The sequence below is a fragment of the Manacus vitellinus genome, unplaced genomic scaffold, assembly GCF_001715985.3.
Source record: "Manacus vitellinus isolate BGI_N305 unplaced genomic scaffold, ASM171598v3 scaffold_69_pilon, whole genome shotgun sequence".
NCBI lineage: Eukaryota > Metazoa > Chordata > Aves > Passeriformes > Pipridae > Manacus > Manacus vitellinus.
The window spans coordinates 44005-57787 of record NW_021940749.1 but is presented as its reverse complement, the minus strand read 5'-3'; the positions used below and the strand labels follow the sequence as shown (position 1 = coordinate 57787).

General features: G+C 41.9%; 1 long non-coding RNA gene across 1 annotated transcript in view; it reads left to right on the top strand.

Annotated features, from left to right (window-relative positions):
• Positions 1 to 13783, top strand: part of LOC108641547 — a 62778-nt gene that overhangs the window by 14694 nt on the left and 34301 nt on the right. The window contains exons 3-4 of the long non-coding RNA XR_003916267.1: positions 602 to 696; positions 8329 to 8409. This is a non-coding gene — a long non-coding RNA (uncharacterized LOC108641547). The remainder of the gene's footprint in view (positions 1 to 601; positions 697 to 8328; positions 8410 to 13783) is intronic.

Genomic DNA, 13783 nt, shown 5'->3' with positions numbered 1-13783 from the left:
ATTATGTTTGTGTTGAGGGAACATCCTGGTTTATTCCTAGTGTTGATAGAGTAAATTGCCAGCCTGCCCCGTTCATCCAACCTTTGAGACTGATGCCAATGGCAGTCCGAATGCAGAGCTTGGGAATGAGTCTCACACAGCCATCAGCTTGAAAGCTGTCTACAAACTCACCAGTATGAAACTGTTATACCACAGCAATATTAGTCTGTGACAGCTGGGGAACCAGAGAGGTCTCAATGGCAATAAACAGAACACTATGATTTGAAATGCGCTGTATTCCTTTGGATGCTTTGCAACATGATCCTCTCTCTGTGGAGAAAACCCTTAGTGCATGGGGCTTAAAGATTTCTTTCCCTATTTTTAAAACAAATGCTGTGGAAACAAATTTTCTTGACTTGAAGTTTTGTATATAAAACCAGCTTAGAGTTGTCATTAAAAAACCGTGGCTAAAAAGTGCCAACAAAACATAAAAATATTGACTGTCAGTGGTAATCCAGCTCCCTCAGGGGCAGCCAGAGATCCCTATGGTGCCATGGCCTCCAGGCACGATTTTCTGGCTGGATTGGCCCTTCTATGGATAAAAATGTCTTTCCTTCACCAGAAAGAGCCAGGAGTGTCTGAGGCAGCTCGATGAAGCTCTAGGACTTGCTGGTGCTTTTTGGATTTCCTGGTGGGCCATTCGGAGTGGGAGAGAAGGTAAGCTTGGAAAAATGCAGTATTGCCTCTGGAATGCAAATTTTGCTTTTGGGCGAAACTGTTAATCTAAAAAAAAAGAAAAAAAAGGAAAAAAATAGGGCCAGATCCTTTGCTGTGTGGCAGTTAAAAAAGCAATCCAATAATTTGTCCTCACAAGCCTGTTAAAGGTCTTAAAAGAGACTTCAAAAATCACCCTAAATAACCTCAGAATGGAAAAGCTGATTTTCTAGGTTCAGTTCAGCCCTGTTTTGTGTGAAAGCCACAAGGCATGCTGTACTGCAGAACCCACCCCGTGGTGGCCTCTCAACACCAGTAATATTTGTGCTTTGTAATGAACTTTTAAGGCCACTATGTGGAAGAGAGTGCCATTGGCAAGTGCAATTCCCTCCTCATTAAATATTCCCATGCTATGAGAAACTGTGAGTCCCAGTGTTTTTTAACACCTGGGAAAAAGAATGATGCCACATTGCTGTTGAAGATGATGCTGGTCCTTCGGGTAGGCCTTGCTCTGCCCACCTGAAACAGTCCTGACTTTTTGGGACAGAGACTGTATGGCACAGCTGGGATTTAATAAACCCTCTCACACAAATCCCTCTGCTACGCTTCTAGACCAAAAAAAAAAAAAAAGATCTGGGAAAACCCTTACAAAAGGACTAAGAGCTATACTGGAGGTATCTCTCCTGCGGGCATTATTCCTCTGAACAGGCCAGAGTTTAGGGCAGGTCAAAAGAAAACTGCTGATCTGGAAATAATGGTGCATGTCAGGAAGATGCCACCAGCCTGCCAGCTCTGTACCCCCTCCAGTCTGCACCACACAAGGAAACACAAACACAGATCAGCTGCAAAATTATTATTAAAGCTGCCATGAATAATAATAAATAACAACAACAACAACAACAATAATAATACTAGTTGTTGTTGTTACTATTACTGCTACTATTATTACTATGCTCAGGTCATTAAAGACTGCAGTTCAGTGTCAGAGAGGTGAAGCTGCCTCAAACCTCTCACTGCTGCCCTGTTTTCCAAACAGTCACATAACCTCTGATAATGCATTTTAACACTGTTTGCCATTATATATGTCCAAAATAAGTCAAGTTTGCCAAAAATGACACCATGGCATGATTAGATGTTGGACAGCCCAACGGAGATCACCTCAGCTTAGTTCCAGTGCGTGTTCCCTTTGAAATAGAAATTCTACATAGAAATGAGAAAAACCCTCCCTTTATTTTGTTTCATTATATCACTGAGGCTTTGACGCACCCCCTAAAAGTCTCTCAGAGAATTATGTGCTGTGCTCTGGGGGTCATGACATTGCAAGCATCATGTATTGGAATGGTGGAACAAACTTTTCAACAGGCTGAATTTTTCTACTGGCTATAAATATTCCCTATCAGTCCTACCAGTGCCTCAGCAATCCTCTTTAGAGCCTTCCAGCTAAATGGCAGATATGCCCACCAGGTATAATTCTAACTTTATCAGGATGGCTATAAAAACAAAAATTTTGGCTAATAAAATCACTTACAGTGATTATAGGTACTCAAGCTTGGGACATTCCCCGCTTTTCTACACGTCTTCAACTTGCAAAGAAAAAACAAGCTGTAACCACCTTGAGAAGATTCCTCCAGGCTGAACACAAGGGTACACCATAAGGGCAATCATGGCCACACTGAAAGATCTGTATTTCCCTAGGAAATATCCTGCACCACTGCTCGCCCTTCGAATATTCTTGAAAATACCTGCCATGGAACATTGTGTCCCTGTTTGCTCTTCACACTGACAGTGGCCAGAGCTCAAGTTACAAGTATATCAAGTTGCCTCTAAGAACACCAAAGAATAAAACTGTGATGCTTCCAAGTGAAGCTGGACTTTCCAACAAACCTTGTACAATTCCTCGCCTGCGATATTTCCGCAGCTTGGTATTCTCCCCTCCACAAAACTGTTAGATTCCCTCAGTGGATGATGGAGAGCAAAGATGTGCATATATTCAGGTAGGATATATCTTTTTTTTGGTGGCAAACCAGGTTAAAGCTGTTCCCAGCAACTTCTGTTTTTTTATTTTTGTTTGCTTTCAAAGCAACCTAAGGCACTTCAGCCTTAAGGAGAAGAAAAAAACTCCATGCTTGTTTTTGCAATTGATGGATCTCTAACTTACTGTTACATTGGGAAAGATATCAATTCCCTTGTATTGAAATAACTTGTTGAACCTCAATATTAAGGAAACCCAGTAATTCCTGTCAAACCTAAAATGTTAATAAGGTTACAATTATATATAGTTCTGGTCTACACCATTTCAAGATGTAGAGGACAAGTTTTAACACTCCATGCACTGCAGCCAGCTCACTAAATCCAATGTTTCTCTGAAACACCTAATTTAATTTAAATGCAGGGAGTCACACCAGAGCCAGCAGATGAAACAAGAATGTAAAGGGCGGTCCTAAACCAGTTGTATATTTCTGAACATTTCCACCTCTCTACATTAACTGTAATTTCTTTGATTACAACTCAGCTTCTCCCACCCTAGTTTTTTTTCCCCCTTTATGCGGCTGAGAGAGCTTTACTCATGGTCATTGTTTCCTTCACACCACTGATTAGTCAGACAGCTCACCCGGCTGTGTGGGGTTCTCATGTGAGTGTGAGAAAGCAGCACGAAGAAACCAAGGAAAATATGAATGCAAAACCACAAAGGAAATCCAAGGCCAGGTGCAGGCTCTGAGACTGGATGTAACTTGGTCCCAAGCTGTCTTAGCATCAGCTTGTGGTTAATATTGTCACTGTTGGGGTTAGCAGGTTTGTTAGGCTCTGAGCATTACTTTTTTTTAAGGTACATCCTAAGAGATTCAAGTTCCACCTATCAAAGATATTAAGAAGAAAACATCTGACTGTGAAATTCCATCAGGAACCAGAGTGCTGCTTTATTAATAAGTGGAATATATATATATATATATATATTATATATAAATAAAATGAGATCTCAGGTTCTTTAAGCAGAATCATGGGAATGGCATTATTCACTGTAGTTATTGTTACTCTCTCTGTGTCTTCATTAAGTTGCAGAAAAAGCAGATAATTTTCAGGTTTTACCTATTCATCATTTTCAGGTTTTACCCATTCCTCCTCCCTTTCAGTGATGCTTTTCTTCATCAGAGCTCGCTGCCCACCCCTCTCCTCTGGCTGACCTTCCTTGGAGGGTACACTCTATTTCCTACCAGCCCTTTTCTCTCCCATCCCATGCCACCTGAAGATGTCCAGCCCAAAGCCACCACGATGAGGACCACACCAGCTGTGTCTCCTTCCCTGGGAGCCCAGCTCTGGGACAGGCTTCAGTGCCCTGTTTGAACTCATGGGGGGAATCTGTGCCCAGCCACCCAGAGCAGCTGCCAGAGCAACCCACAGCCCTTCCATGCTCCCTCCCTCCCTTTTTGCTCCAGCTGCTGGAGCCGTTATTCCTCCTTTCTTCCTTCCTCCCCAGACATTCAGGGCCACAGCTGTTTGATCAGGTCACAGTCCCATTCTCTCAGAGCCACTGACAAACAGCATGAAAAACCACTGGTGGAGAGATCAGATTTTCCTTCTCATTCCTTTTCCCTGTTCATCTGAGGGCACAGTGGCCATCACGGCTGAATGGTGGCTGCTTTGTGGCTGGCAAGGCACACACGGCTAAAATCCATATATTCTCATTTTCCATTTATTTTCCCTTCCCATCTACCCTAGCAGAAGGAAGAGCAGGTGAGCAGTGCCACAGAGTGTTGGTCGCACTACTGCTCCTTCAATCATGTTGTGAATTATAAAAGCAGATCATTTTGATTGAGTGTGAGGTACCAGAAAACTTTTGGATGGCCACTGCTGTATGATCTCATGCAGACAAACCACCTGTTAGTGGGCTGCAGCAGTCATAAATTGGTCCTGGGAATGCTTGGATAAAGAACCGTCTTCTCTGTTGTCCCAGGAGAGCTGATCTATCTGTATAAAATATCTATTTACGCTGCAGAAGTTGCCATTAAAATATTAGCTTAGTGATATTTTCCATGAGGAATTCCTGGGCTTTCCATGCTCCCGTGTGCGTGTAGATGTATGTACCTACAAGTGCACACACCGCAGTGTGTTGGAAGAAATGTGAGCATACTGAAATATAAATGCAACTGTTCAGGTTCAGTGGAGATCAAAAAAGGTAGGAAATGATAGAATGAATTATTATTAAAAAAAATAATTGAAATTTATCTTCCGGAGTTTTGTCTTTGCTGGACCTTTAACAAAGTTGTTAACAGATTCTATAGGGGATCAATGTTTTTATTTTTTTGTGGTGCAAAATTGGACTTTGCCATAGACCTTTCTGCTTTAATTTTAATTCTGTATTGATAATTTCAGAAAATGAATATTGATGCTTTAAACCTTTTCCCCCTCTTCCTTTCTCCCTTTTTCTCTCTTTTTTTGCAATCACCTGTAACAGGAAATCTAGTAGGTTTGTATCATCTCTTTCCTTTTCCCATTTTCTCTTTATTAAGGTTTTGAAAAGCCATAGAATGGTGAGAAATGGGATTTTTCAAAAGCAGAAAGCTGCAGAATGGCCAAGGCAAAAGCAGAACCTCATTCTGCCCAGCATTTTTCAATTCAGAGCAATAAGGAGCAAGGAGAATTGAAGACACATAGTAATGACAATGCTGCTGCTGCTGCTACAGTAATTCCCCTTTGAATATTGCCAAAACAAAACAATGCAGTGTTGGAGTGTTTCTCAGAAACACCTTCCTCTTCTTTTGCCAGAAGGGGCTGGAACTAGATGATCTTTTATGAACTTTAAGGTCCCTTCCATCCCAAGCCATTCAATGAAGAATTACAATCCGGCTTTTACAAAACAAGTGTGTTTCACTGGAACTGTTTATCAGTCTCGATGACAACACCTTTCAGTGCCTTTATGAAAATGGAGGTTGAGAGCCACACTGAGCAGAAATGGGAAACCAGAGCACCTCTCAGCCAACAGAAATCTCTGGTGCTCTTGGAGCATATCTGTGCCAGGGATAAAATACGCCTGGACACTTTTCACACCAAATCTGTGCCAGCTGTGCAGACAACCTGGTGTCTTTTCCAAGGTGGCAAAATTGGGAAAGTGTGTGTATATGTGTGACATACAGTGGGAGGAAGGGAGCTAGAGGAACAATGGGCTTTCTGGATGGCTGAAACATCTCCATTTTAGTGTCCAAAATCAGGAGCCTTTTATTGCACTTCACCACAAATCTAGCAGAAAACCTCTTCCTCAGACATGGGTTTCGTGCCAGTTTTGAGATAGATATTCCATTTTGTGTTGATTTTGGATTTGGAGCCAATATTGGCCTGATCGTGGAAACTGAGTTGCAGCTTTAAATTTGGAGAGGCAACTGGTTCTCCTGAATGCTTTTAAAACACTTTCAGCCCTTTGGATGAAAAACGCTCACGTTTGTTTTACCATTAGTCACTTGGAGTAAGACCTCTGGAGGTCTGAGGGACCATCTAAATCCTACTAGATACATAGCTGCTTCTGACCATCCTTTGCATTATAAGTACCTAAAGAAAGGGGTATTTATAGAAATGAGTCATGTGCCAAGTGGTATTTTCTTTCATTCCAAAGATGAGAGGTTTACGTACGGAAAACACACAGCTCCACGTGCAATACTCTCCCCAGTGCATTTACAGGCAAAATAACAAGCTGAATGCCAAGACTACAAGTTGTCCAACAGCAAATCCAGCTGTCATTTTTGCAGGTATCCATCCTCCAGTGGAAACAGTCTCCATCAACAGCAGACAGCTGTGGCTCTTAATATAATTCAGTGGCAGATAATACAAAGCAGTACTTTCACAGCCGGAGCATGGATGAAAAATGACACAGCCCAGGAACATGACAAGTAACAGGCCTGCAGGGTGAAGTTCTGACTGGCTTTAACTGGAAAGCTTGTTTTCTCTCGAGCACACATGTTTGCCAACTTCAAATGGCACTTACTATTTTTGGTAAAGTTGTTGCAAGCCCTCACACATGCTTCATCCAAGCACGGGTTCGATACTATATGATAATCATTTGGTATTAAATGCTGCTAGCGGAGCCAGAAGGTTTCCTTCATGCATCCTCCCACCACTGCCAAGGCAATCAAATTAATTCTGTTAACAGCCTGCCAAGTCCACTAGCCCACTAAACTGTCCTGTGTTAAAAACGAAATCGAGACACTGGTATCAAATCGTGCCGTTTCCCTGCGGAGTGTGACGGCTGGAGCCCTGCCAGCGGGAGTGACTGCTATCATCAGCCCATGCCATGCCATGGCTCTAATGAGCTGACATTTCCTGTTGCTAAATTGCCACGTCTGAAAGCCAAAGCAAACAGTGCTCAACCTCTGCAGAAACCAGACGATGGTTTCTGACTTTTCCTTCTGCCTTCTGTTTCCACGCTTTCGGCGTTTCCCCATCCGAAGCTGCCTAGATAAAGAGAAATGAAGTAAAAAACTGCTCCTGTACCATATGGAATATATCAGACTGCTCTGCAAAAACCAAGCTGTCCCATGTTGCTTCCCCAGACACCATGGACCGTTCTGCAGGCTGGGCCATTCCCCTGTTAGTTGGAATGGGGGGCTCTTGTGTGTGAGCACTGCAGGTACAGGTTGCCCACACTGGCCTGGCCATATTGTTTTTCTAACTCTTTTCACTGTCTTCTTCTTTTTTCACCCTCTTCTGGCTGCTTATTTTAGCAACAACAGCAGTGGTAGGTGGAGGAGTTCACTTACCTTTTCTAGGATGCTCCAGGGAACTGAAGGTGCTGTCACTGTTACATCTCCTGAGTCTCTCATAATCACCATTTAGCACAGTGAAATCTTAATGTTTCTCTTCAGAATAAGTTTTCATCTAAAGTTTTTCACCTAAAGGAATACTTTTTATGGGGGTCTAATCACCAGTGTGTGTTGAAACCACTGTAGCCTAGCAGTGCTCACTGACATAGACACTGCTTCTGAAGCAAAATAGGTACACCCAAGGAATATTAATAGAAAGAAATATTACAGGCTCAGCCTAAAAAACCAAGCAGTAGTCCTCTGGGATTCTTAACACGTGCTCCTCAGCAAATGAGCTATAAGATAAGTCTAGTTGAACAAGCAAAAAAGAGGTGTTTTTCCAGAAAGAGGATGGAAATTATGAAAAATGGCAGGTAGATTTTTTTTTTCATCCACCAAGAGAAGACCAATAAGTTCAAGGCAGCATCAGATTTTTTTCTCATTATTTTCTAGGCTAGGATAGAGACAGAGAGGGGATTTTATCTACTTGCACCAACTTACTGTCTTAAGACTGTGAACTAAATAGGGGTCTGTTTAGCTAGCAACATAGTTTTCTTCATAGCCTTTGTTTTGTCCTCCAAACTGCAGATGAATTTCATAGACCTCAAGCTGTACTTGCAACCTTTTCCCTAATTCACAGCACTGGTAATCTTGGCTGTCCTCCATCAACTTAACTATTAAGTCTCAAAAGTCTGTTATGGATTTTATAGACTTGGGGGAAGTTCATTTTGCTCGTGTGCAGGTTCTTATCTGTTCAGTTTGGTTTGCTCTCTTCTGTAGCGACACATTTAATGTCTGTGGCATTAATAAATAACTAAAAATTATTCCACCTATTTCTTTGTATTAGGTTGAAGTCAAGGAATGAAAATGATCTACCATGGACAAGTGTTTCCTCTGGTAGCAATGTGCTAAAAAAGCAGCAGCACTGGTAAGAACTGTGTCTTTACAATTCCAATTTTCTCTGCCGTGGGTTGAAGTAAGTTATAGAATCATAGAATCATTAAAGTTGGAAAAGACCTTCCAAGATCATCAAGTCCAACCTTTAACGGAGAAGTCAGTGCATTGTGGTTCAATATAATCACTGCATATGCCACATATTCCTTAGAATTTTGAAAGCGTCTACTTCATCTCTTCCCAAAATAATATAGCAAAGATTTCCAAGGAAACCTAAAGCATAAGGGAAATTAATGAATAAAATAGGTACTGACATGGATAAAAATAATTTTCCTCTCAAAGCACAGAGAAAAGCTACTGATGGCATATATTGCTCTCCTCCCCACCCCAACCACTTCCCTTGGCTGGGGGTTTCCATGACCAAGACAGCCATCTGAGTTACAAGTCTGCATGGTTACACAGGACCAAACCAGTCTTCTGCCTTTATTTTAAATTAATTTTTTAAATTCTGAAATTACTAAGTAGAAAAAGGCTGATGCTTATCCCAGGCACTGATCTGTTTTGTGTAACCTGGACACAGGACTATTGTATGCAAAATAGATGTGATGAGCTTTGTAGCTTAAATAGAACTATATATATTGCTCAGGTGATCGAAAGGTCAGTAATATTCATATTCAACCATTATTTCTCAGGCTTTTCTTGAAAATCTTTTTGTAGCAAAGAGAAAGAAAAGGCAGTATAAATATAATAGCATGAATATTAAATTCATAAGCCTGAGATACATAAACAAGGAAGTAAATCCTGCAAACCCTCCTTGCCCCATACCAACAAAAAACCTAATGCCATTTGGGAGCAATGTGGGGTTTTCAATACACTGCAGCTTCTTCTGGAGTTCTTAAAGTGCACAGATATGAGTGGTTTCCAATTTAAAGACCTTCTTAGTTGTGTGTATGTGTTTCATTTTCTATATACTTAGTAGGTCATAAAATCTTATCATATCAGTCTAGATAGAAAATATCACATCCCTATCATCGCAAAAGCTCAAGGTTTTGTTCTGAGAGACCAGTCTTAGAAGTTTTCTACCTTTGAAGAGACTGTGCTCTTTAATTTCTAACACTTGACATATGCAGTGCTAGACGGCACGACAACTGGGTTTTGATGTGTTAAGTGGCAAAGGACATTCAGCAATTAGCCTCAGTGTAGAAATGAGTTTTGGTTTAAGGACAATATCACTTGAAATCTAAAAGGCAATGTTTAAAATATAGGAGGAATTGCTATGTTTACAAGGGATATGTCTTTCAGCAACAGTGCCATGATATATGTTGCTTTCTGTTGACACTCTCTTTTCTTCTACATTTGGGTTCATAATGAATTGCGTGTAATTACAAGAGGTGATCTTTCAAAGCAGTGTTTTCCAGAGAACTCCAAGAGAAGAAAATGGGATCTTTGTGCTAAATAAATGCCCACAAGACCTGTTCTGCTCTCTTTCGACCAAGAGAAAAATGATGGAAATAAAATCCAAGTGATTTTCCATTTCTATTTGCATAATGTTTGCTTTAGGTTAAAGGCATATGCAGGCCTGTTGCTGGAAGGCTGAGCACATTGGAAAGAACAAGAAAAGGAAGGTCACATCCTGACATGATGATGTGCATTAATTGATTAAGAGAATATTATGTCATTTCTGAATAGGCTTAGTGTCAAACTCCTGCTTCCCTCCAACTCTGGCAGCATTAACAGCATGCTGTTGATACTATAATTTGAGGTCTCACTACCTTTGACAGCTCTGGAAGGGTATTTTGGAAGGATTTAGTGGTTTTGAATAGCTTATTTGACTAACCCCTGAAGAAACACTTTCCTTCAACACAAGCACGAGTGGTTATTTTCTATACTTAATAAGGCCAAGGTAAAGAAAACCCGATTGCATATTTTTAAATATTTTATCTTTACACGAGCCTGGGTTGTGCAAAGCACAGAGCCATATACACACTTTCACAGAGAAGGTAATAATATCGGAAAAAATCTCAAGGACTGTCTAACTCCCATGCCAAAACTTTCAAGCAGGAGTATAAAATCAGAAAAAAGTAGTCTCAACAGAAGGGTTATTAAGGATAGGAACCTCCCTACCTGATGAGAAGCTGCATCTTCTGCTCATCCTCAGGGATAGAGGAAGCAACAGGTCAACAAGTTCTCTGCATTTCCTACCAGAGTACAGTATTAAACACCCAATTTCTGTTTAAAGTGTACGTGGATGATCTATGCTAAAACTGGTCCTGCAGCACACATATGCAGAATGTGTCTATTTATCCTGTAGATTTCCTAACATGGAGTGAGAAAAAATGGAGAGAGGAGTGAAAGAACTCAGACTTTTCCCAATATTCTCGTTAAGTTCTCAGCTGCCCCTATTCTATGGGCACTCCTCACTTCCAGGATTTTCTGTAGCCTTGGATAAATATCCTCACTCATTTTTTTGAAAACAAAAGATAAGAATGGTGGTAACACATACGATGAAAAGCAATCAAATCAAATGCCATCCATATAAACCTGAGAAAAATCCGAAAAGTAAACAATGTCTCCACCAGAGAATTGTTACAACACATCGCTGTTATAATTATTATAATATTACACTATTTTCCTTAGCAACAGCCTAGGGTTTTTTTAAACTCTATACATTTTGAAGAGGTTGACACTGCAATGATTCAGTGGATTATATAGTTGGATTCTTCTTAAACTACAAATTTAATCCCATTTCATTTCCTAGATGACCCCTGATTAAGCTTGCCCAGCATTTCTGAGATCACACAACAGTTACCCTGATACAAGAGCTGAATTGACTGAGAAAAATAACCGGACACGACCAAGATAACAACCATAATAATTCATCCTTCCATTTCGGTTTGAAAAGGAGGTAACTATTCCTGACGTGAATAGACCAGAAAAAAAGTGACTTTCCCAAGATCATCCAACAGTATATGGACTGGGGTCCAAATTGCCAGGATCCTACCCAGTACTGTCTCCCCATTAGGTCACAGAGGAGATCTTCGGCTTTCAGTGACAATTCCCATTGCAGCGATCTTTGGGATTTCCTAACAGCAACCAACCTGAGTCAGTGTGGAAAATAAAGGAATAAGTTGCTCCAGAAGGTTCTGAAAGCAAGTGCAGAAAAAATTTGGCTGTAGTGCCAGTAATGTCGTATCCTACTGTCCCGATTTCCCATCTGGAATGACAGTAAAGGGAGCTGAGAAGTTACCATGGTGGCTGCAATAAGAACTGACTGCTTTTCCCTGTCTGGAAGCCATCTGATCTGTTTTGCATTCAAAGCCTTCGCTGGAAGGAGTTATGGCTCTGTGAATATTATTGTGTTCTTAGTCATACATTTATTAGATATGAAATATTTTCACTGAGCACTTCTCAGAACCATTACAGAGCAATTTAACACTTTCATGTGCTTTAGCCAGTCTTATTCTTCGTCTTCGTGACTCTGACTATCCCTTTCCCTCTCCCAAAGAAAAGAAGATGATGATTTAATCTAGGAGACACGCTGAGGGCACCAACAGATGTGGTTTTGCTGCTCCACACTCTGACTCAGGGTCTTTTCCAAATCCCCAGATGAAGTCAATGCAACTGTTTCATTGCTTCAGAAGGGGTTTGGATGAGGCTTTTTTCATGACACTGGGAAAGGACTTTGCCCCCTCTGCTGAACACACACTCTTATGAAATAGGGATGGCACTGGGAACCCGTGTTTGAACTGCTTGCCTGGGAGCTGCCATAGGACAAACCACATGTTATGATGATGGAGAAGGAAACAGTTAATAGTCCAGCCATTATTAATATAGGCTAAAAACAAGTAACTTTTGTTTATATTTCATTGTTGTTTAAAGTACTCAGAACTAAAAAAGGAAAAATCTGATGAATATGCTGTGTTTACATTGACTTAGTTCCCATTCACATTTTCCTGACACGAAGAAATACCTCCTCAGCTCAGAAACATGGGAGAAAGCTTCAGACGTCAGAGGGAAAGTTTCTTTTGCATGAGGGCTCTGTTTTGCAATTTTCAGGCCCCAGGCATGATAGAGGAGTCATTTCTCAGGCCCCATTGCGGCTGCTCCAAGGATGCCTGGCACTGGGGGGATTGTGTGTGGAGCTGGACATGTTTGCAAGACCCTTTGGAGGCTGCTCATGGTCCCAGAGAGGGGACAAAGCCATGCTGACCCCCCGGGGGGCTGGTGGTAGCCAAGAGGAGGAGGTTGGTGTCTGGCTGCCCAGCTCGGGACAGGCAGCCGAGGAGGAGAGCAGCGAGCTCTTAAAAGTGAGGCTCTCCAGCCGTCGCGGGAGGCAGCCGTGCCAAAACAGGGAATGATTGCCTAGCCCTGCTTTTGCAAGGTTTTACAGCTCCGTTCACACTTCCATCTGTCTCCCTCCCCCTTCCCTGTTTCCCCCCCGTCTCTTCCCCTCTCTCTTTTTCTGTCGGATGCTTCAAGGAAAAGAAAATTTATGGAAGTGGTTCCAAGAGCTGTTTTCTCTGCCTTGGTGCTAGTCAGTGCATGCTCCTGGCTGGCTCAGCCCTCCCTTCTCTCTGCCCGGCTCCAAAACTCCTTCACCTCACACAAAAGATAGATCATGTTACCCTTCATTAGCTGCCTTCTGAGCCCCAGCCCCCAGAGTTGGTGAGTGCATCCTTAAAAGTGCCAGGTACGTGCAGCTCCCTGCCTCCTGCACCTCCTCTGTAGGATAAAATTCCCTTTCCAGGTTCCCACCCTGAGAAAAATGTGAATTTCAAGTTTTTTCCAAGACAAAAAACGTAAGTGATGTTATCTTTCTGTGAAGGGACGAGTGGTAGGAAACACAGGTTGTCTTCCTTTCTGTTTTAATCAGCAAATTGCTTAATAAATGTAAGGTAATAAATCAGAACAGTGGCACATGCTTGGTTTTGAGGATAGGCTGCCTGAGTGGCACCATGCTTGTCCTGCATTCCCAGAGCCAGTTTCAGGCATGGTCCAACAGGGAAGGCAGGATCCCCACTCCCTCCCATCTCTTTTGCCTCATTTTGCCAGAAAAGCAGCTCAAATGTCATGGACAGCAAAAATAATTTTGCTGGGACTTTTGAACTTGCAGGGGTCACCCAAGCCCAAGCAGCAGCTGCAAAAGGCAGTTCTCCTGCCCTCCACCTCCTGTCCCACTCCTTGTTCGTTTGCGTCTTTGTCTCCCTCGTTTTCTCCCTGTGTCTCACTCCAGCGCTTTCTGACCTCAGTATTGCTCTGTCAGTGCTAAGACTGCAAAGAGAAAAACTTGAAAACCCTGATTCAGACTCCAATCTTGGTTCCATGCTCCTCTTCTAAACCCTGATGGCCATTTTTGTCCAGAGCTGTATCCTGATCTCAACAGCAATTTTAAGAATTCAGAGTTGTTC